Below are 7,156 nucleotides of genomic sequence, written 5' to 3' on the forward strand. Positions count from 1 at the left end.
CTCGACCAAATCCTTCACATGATAGCTTGGATTTCACCCCAACGCATACCTGGAGAGAAATACGGAGAAAAAGAGAGAGAGAGAGAGAGAGAGAGAGAGAGAGAGAGAGAGAGGAGTCAGACATAAAGGAATCTAGGGGGAAATGTCATGCAGGCTAGTGCCTGCCCAAGGCTATTATGTTTCGTTTGATCGAGGGAAAGCTAAACAGATACGGAACATTTCCTTTCTGCCTGCTGTTGAATTGAACAAAGTGTCCTTTTTGCTGGGGTATCTAGGGATTTCTTGGGTTATCTCTGTGATCCTCAAATGCCCCGTTTCTCTGAGTTTTGGGGAAATTGGGGCTTAGGGGGTTAGGTAAAAATGATATTATTAGGTTAACATTAACTAGCTACAATATTTGCAACTTTAGTGCCATCTCTTTCTGATTGTGAATAGGGTTAAATGGTGAATAACTTAGTCATTAACAGCTGTCTAGTGAACAGCTACGTGGTTGTCTATAAGTAGCCTAAATATATTCAGAAAATGTAACAATAGTCAACAAATATGTCAAACTAAACCAAGCACAAACTCATCAGTTGCTTTGCTGTTTGCCTCAGTGGCAGGTTAATCGAAGCTTCGCTGCTTGTGCACTGGCAACAACGTGCAACAAGTTGCTGTCCAATAAACTAACACAGTCACAGTTCCTTGATTAAATAAGCTAATACAACAATGTTTTTTGAAAACAAAACAAAGTATTATATCATTTTTACATTTAAATATAGAAAACTCGATTTACGTCAGCGAGTTTGTCCCTAGTCTTACCTCGGAGTCTGGAGGCGGGTGGTGGACACTCCGCCCTGGTCGCATAAAGCTGCTTACAGCGAGCTGCCATCTGGACAGCACGCCGCTCTGGACACAAAACAAAACAGCAACGAGGAACTTATCAGCAACAAAACAAAAACACAACAAGGTCATCCGATGCGTTTAACAACTACAGCGACACAATCGCCGCTCCGCATATCTTTGACAAAGCCCCGACATGGGCTAATGTATGCAAGTCCGATAATTACCGATGTCTGTAGCTGAGGAGCGATGACTAGTATTATATTACCCCCCCAATGCGCGAGTGATCCGTCTGGGTTTAACAAGTGGCTCTCGTCTCTTTGCGTAGGAAGAAACGCTACCCGTGGTCGCCATAGCAACCCCGGTATGGACACTACAGACAGACAGTGTCGTGCATTAAGGTGCTGAAGCCCGGAGGGGAAGAAGAGAGGGGCAGTAGATTATAACATAACACGGAAGGGAGGGATTTGAGGGAGCCTATCTAATGTTTATCATTGTACCACCACTATATAACTCACCATGTTTTTTTTAGGGCTTTATCTACTCAGCATAAATTAATACATTAAAATACTAATTGAAAGAAGGGACATGAAATTGGGATCTTACTCAAAGCTTATGTGAAAGGCCAGTGGCGATTTTAGCATGTAAATCTTGGTGGGGCAAAGTAAAACATTTTTTTTCTGCATGCCAGCAAAGCCACTACAAAACACAACACTAAACAATACATTAATTGCACTATAACGGTGACAAACGGTGGCTACAAACTGTTAGCGCCTACATAAAGCTGTCCAAACAGCAGTGCTTTCTTTTCAGCACCATGGAGTGAAAACTTACCACTGCTAGACCTGGCTATCAGCGGAGCCTGGTCTGGCAGCAAAACAGTTTATTCAGCCTCGTTTACTGCCTTTAAAAAACCATAGCTGATATGGCTGACTTGCTTAAACAAGTGTGGTTTCTACTGACAACTGAGATGTACAAACTATGGCATAAAGAAACGATGAATGGCTAAGAGGTAATCCGTGGGCCTCCCGAGTGGTGCAGTGGTCTAAGGCACTGCATCGCAGTGCTCGAGGCATCACTACAGACCCGGGTTCGATCCCAGGTTGTGTTGCAACCGGCCACAACGGTAGACCCATGAGACGGCGCACATTTGGCCCAGCGTTGTCCGGATTTGGGGAGGCTTTGGCCGGCTGGGATGTCCTTGTCCCGTGACTCCTTGTGGCGGGCCGGGCGGTGACTTTGGTCGCCAGTTGTACAGTGTTTCCTCCGACACATTGGTGCGGCTGGCTTCCGGGTTAAGCGCGCAGTGTGGCTTGGCAGGGTTGTGTTTCGGAGTATGCATGGCTCTCGACCTTCGCCTATCCCGAGTCCGTACAGGAGTTGCAGCGAATGGACAAGACTGTAACTACCAATGAAATTGAGTCAATCTGTAATTTCGAGCTAAGACAGACGTAGTTAATATAACTATTTGTTCAGTGCTTTTGAAATGTACAGCGACAGAATTCAGAACATGGGCTGTTCTTACAGTATTCTCCCTGTACACCAAGTCAGAACCGTAGGATAAATAAAGCGGGCATATAAGCAGACAATGCTTAAACAAATCTTACAATATTCGATGATGACATTTCGCTAAAACAGGCTATATGCTACATGCGCACCGCCAAGTCAGAACAGTAGGCTAAGTTATGAGGGGGAAAGTGACTAAATTATTAGGGTGAGGCACATGAGCTACTAACAGCTTACTACACAACATACACTTAGTATTACTTTCTTAGCTACAGTATACATATCTCCCTGGCATATTACATCATTTATGCAGCTGCATACAATACATTTTTGGACTCACTGCTGTGCTGTGCTCAATTGAACAGAAAGGTGGCGCAGCGTTCCTTCTTGGGGGCAATTTTTGTCATAAAACTTTGTCATCAAAGTCTGGCATTCTCTGGATTTATGGTTCTTTGAAGACAACTGGGCACTCTGAAAAAAAACACGTTGAATCATGACATCACTGATCTTCAGGTCGGAGCTCTAGAAAGAGGCCTGAGTTCCCAACTTGGAATTCCGAGTTGGATGACCGTTCAAAATGTATTTTCCCAGTCGGAGCTAGTTTTTTTCAGAGTTTCCAGTTGTCTTGAACTCATTGAAGTCTGAGATTTCCCAGTTTCCAGTTGTCTTGAACTCATTGAAGTCTGAGATTTCCCAGTTTCCAGTTGTTTTGCTTTGCAATGCTTGCAGTTAGCCAATGATACCTTCCATACCAACCATTGTTGAATTTGCGATTTCCGTCTTGTTGTGTAATGTTTATGCCCAATGGCCGATCAGCACCAATAAGTTTTGTCTATAATTTCACTTCATAAGCATTTGCCAGTAGATTGTCGACGTGATTCATGATGATGACTGCTTGTCTAGCTTGATAGCTAAGATTTTGAAAGTATGATGTTGACATGATCAGTCCAATTAAAGCTACGGTAGATATAACGTGATTTGACATCATTTTATCCGTGGCCAGTGACCTTGAACCTTCTTGGATGGGCACTTCTAATGTAACTCTATGGCAGCACCCAAGGGGGCTTGAACTTTCTAGCTCTCCCTGTAGATTTTGCAGTGATGTAGTGTCCCCATGAGTGACAGAACACTGAGCCAATCACAGCGCAACTAGAGAAGATTACCAACCCCTACGCTCTGTATTTCCCTCCAGCACAGAAAGCAATGAGCTAGGCTGAAACACCTGCATTTTGGAGCTGCCTTACACAAGAAAGCAAAAAATAGACCATGTTTGGTTGTGGCTTTATTAACTCGATATTTTTTATTTTTTTTTACGTTGTCTGCAAACTGATATGTAACATGTATTAATGCAAAAAGAACATGCAAAGCAGGCCCTGAATGATGGGTTGCCACTGTGAAAGGCATATTACTGTATGCTCAATGTGTGGTTTAGGAATAGTGGGAATGATGCCCACATCATCTGGAAGCATGCTCACTGACTGTAGCCTAATGACTGAGAAACCTCTCCTTGAGACAGGCTACCTCTGGGTGCCTGAAACCAACCTTCATCATGCCCACATCATCTGGAAGCATGCTCACTGACTGTAGCCTAATGACTGAGAAACCTCTCCTTGAGACAGGCTACCTCTGGGTGCCTGAAACCAACCTTCATCATTCATACCTATAGTAGCCTATAATATTTTATGGTCATTTAATTCTTCATCAAATAATTGACACAGAAAACAATGTATTACAGCATTGTCAACATTCCTGTTGTCCAAATGATAATTGCCCATCAGAAACTCTGCCGATTTCTTTCAAACGGAATTTCAGCACTTGTCTCTGCCTATATGCAGTAGCTTGCGGAAGCAACAAGGCAGCCGCATGAGAACAGTTGAACATTATGCATTCAAAATATGTAAACAAATCTAAAAAGGCCCCCTTATATTTCCAGACAAGTTTGTTATCAGCTAATCGCATTTGAACAGCTGCAATTGCTTTTGTGAACAAAGGCAGTCTAACTAGTTTTTAATTAAGTACTCCTAATGACCTTAAGCAGATTACTGCACTCGCCTAATAATCAATACCATGCAGGGTAGGCGGCTAGGGGCTCAGCCAAGGGGGAGGGAGGGAAGGAGGCCCTAGCTATTAATATATTACATCCACGAGGCCGCCCTCTCTTCTAATTCCTCTCTTCCTTCCTCTCCATCCTCCTCTACCTCTCCCTTTTCTTCCTCCCTCCTATCCTCCTCCCCCTCTCTTTTTCCTCCACTTCCATGGGTAAATGTAGGATCCTGGAGGCGCGTGTCCTAACCAGCTGACACTTGTCACTGACTTAAAATACTAACTCAACTGGCCCTTATTGGAGAGATATTTTTTCAATAGGAAATTTGTGCATATCAGCCCATTCATATTGTTCTATTGAATTATTATTGTCATATATTACATGGTTGGAGCTAACACTGATTTTAGCCTGATCTGACTAAACACACTGATTTTCATTAGCTATATGATATTTCAATATTTCACCAAATCATCTTTCTGCGAGTAGGCCTAATAGCATCAGAGTAATACTGTAATGCAGCCCTAATGTAGCCTATCAGTTTCATTCCTTTCAAAATCAACATGAATATACACGAATATCATTTGCTGGATGCTGATTAAGAGAAGTGGAATAAATTGATGGCCTCATTTTATCCAAACGCAATATTAGGCAGGCCTATGGAAATGTTAAACTTTCCACGGCACCTTTATCTACTCCCTGATAGCGTGCCACTGAATTAGACGTCAGGCTGGGATTTGGCTGCCATTGACTTTCTAAGGCCCACAGTATGTCAGTCTGTCAGTCCGTCAGTCAGTGTTCTATCCAGTAGGGATGCTGAGGGAGGGGAATGGGATTGTATTAGCATTATCTACACCATGGTCCATGGAGATAGGAACCAAATCATCCCCCATGGTCCATGGAGATAGGAACCAAATCATCCCCCATGGTCCATAGAGATAGGAACCAAATCATCCCCCATGGTCCATGGAGATAGGAACCAAATCATCCCCCATGGTCCATGGAGATAGGAACCAATCAGCCCTGTGTTTGCATGAGCCCTTATTCTGCTCATCCCCACCTTTCCTCTCCTCTTATTTTATCTATTTTTGACCTCTTAGTCTTACTTGTATGTTTTCATCATCCACTTCTGCTCTGCTCTACGGTTTGCTAGCTCTCCTTTCTTTTATCCTGTTTTTTCCTGACTTGTACAATTACAAATCCATTTCCACGCTATGACTGCCTTTATAAGCAATTATAAACATTTACATTGGCTTATTCATGAAAGCTATTATTAAAGGCCCAATGCAGCCATTTTTATATCAATATCATATAATTTCTCTCATTTTTATATCAATATCATATAATTTCATATAATTTCTGGGTAACAATTAAGTACTTTACTGTAATAGTTTTCCATTAAAATGTACAAAAATAGGTTTTCATCAAAAAACTATTCCTCAAGCAACAACTTTTCTAGGATATTCTGGGTGGGGTGAGGGGCAAACTGAAAACTAGCTGTTATTGGCAGAGAGATTTGGAACTCTGTTATTGGTCTAACAAATTTACCGCCTGGTGATGTCACCAGGCAATCCCGAAACTCCCGCCCATGCAAACCTGCTGATTAGAAGGTCCTGTGTAGATTGTATTTTCAACCAGAAACTACCAGGAAATATCACTGATAAAAAAAAATCTAACTTTTACAGTGTTTGTTTCATCAACTGTTGTACAATAGGATACAAAACACAAGAAAAAAATGAATTTGAACTGCACTGGGCCTTTACGTTTAAACCAATTTATTTAAAGACCTACTGTTTTATTCTATATTTCCAACAAAACAATGCATGAATGTAACTCCTGTACCCATGGTGATTTAATAATATCAGAGTCAGTGTGTCCAGAATGTCTGTGTGTTCTCAGTGTTGTATTAGAGATCAGACGTTCAACCCCAGGCCCATGCTCAGCAATCCCCCTCCTGCTGAGTTTCCATTGGACCGAATTAACCCCCCACCTCCACACCCTGCACACACTGTCTACATTAGCCTGCTGGTGAAAGTGCAAGGCGGCCATTCCTTCACACAGGCAGGCTCTCTGGCTCCCAGTTCTCCCTCCCTGGCTGTCAGCGTTACAGGAAAATTTAAACACGGCCATGTGACTCTGAAGTCCACTGTGGTTATCTCAGCTTTGTGAAGTTCTCAGGCTTTTCTCAGACTAGGCTGTTTCCTCTGTCTAAGCTGTTCTGTCAGGTTGTGCAATGACTAAATTATGAGTTTATTATATTGTATTATGTGTTACAATACATTATGGGTTTTATAATAGGAAAATATTACATTCGGACACCAAAATTAGGGCACCTTATACAGAGACGTCTCCCAGCAATTCTGATACTGTATTATGAGAAATTGCGCTATTAATTGTTTACTTTCCCTTGGAGCTCTATCCACAGTAATCTACCACCATTCATTATAGGGCCATGTATCAGTGTCAGTAGCTATATGGCCTACAGATACACTCCTGTCCTTAATGAAACACTGTAAAACGGATAGTCTCACAATTACAATTTAGCAGACACTCTTACCCAGAGAGACTTACAGTAAGTGCTATATAGGGGAGCTGGTCCGAACCTATCTACTGGTTGGCTATGGCGGTGTCTGATGCCGTATAGGCCCCTAGTGAAGGGTTTAAAGTACCACTAATTCACTTGACAATGACACACCATACTATTTATAAAAGTGCACTAACTAAATTAATGGCCCATCGAATGGAGAGTAAAACATTTAAGTGCAAATAAATGCTGGCGGTGTGACC

Source organism: Salmo trutta, chromosome 33, assembly GCF_901001165.1.
Source record: "Salmo trutta chromosome 33, fSalTru1.1, whole genome shotgun sequence".
NCBI lineage: Eukaryota > Metazoa > Chordata > Actinopteri > Salmoniformes > Salmonidae > Salmo > Salmo trutta.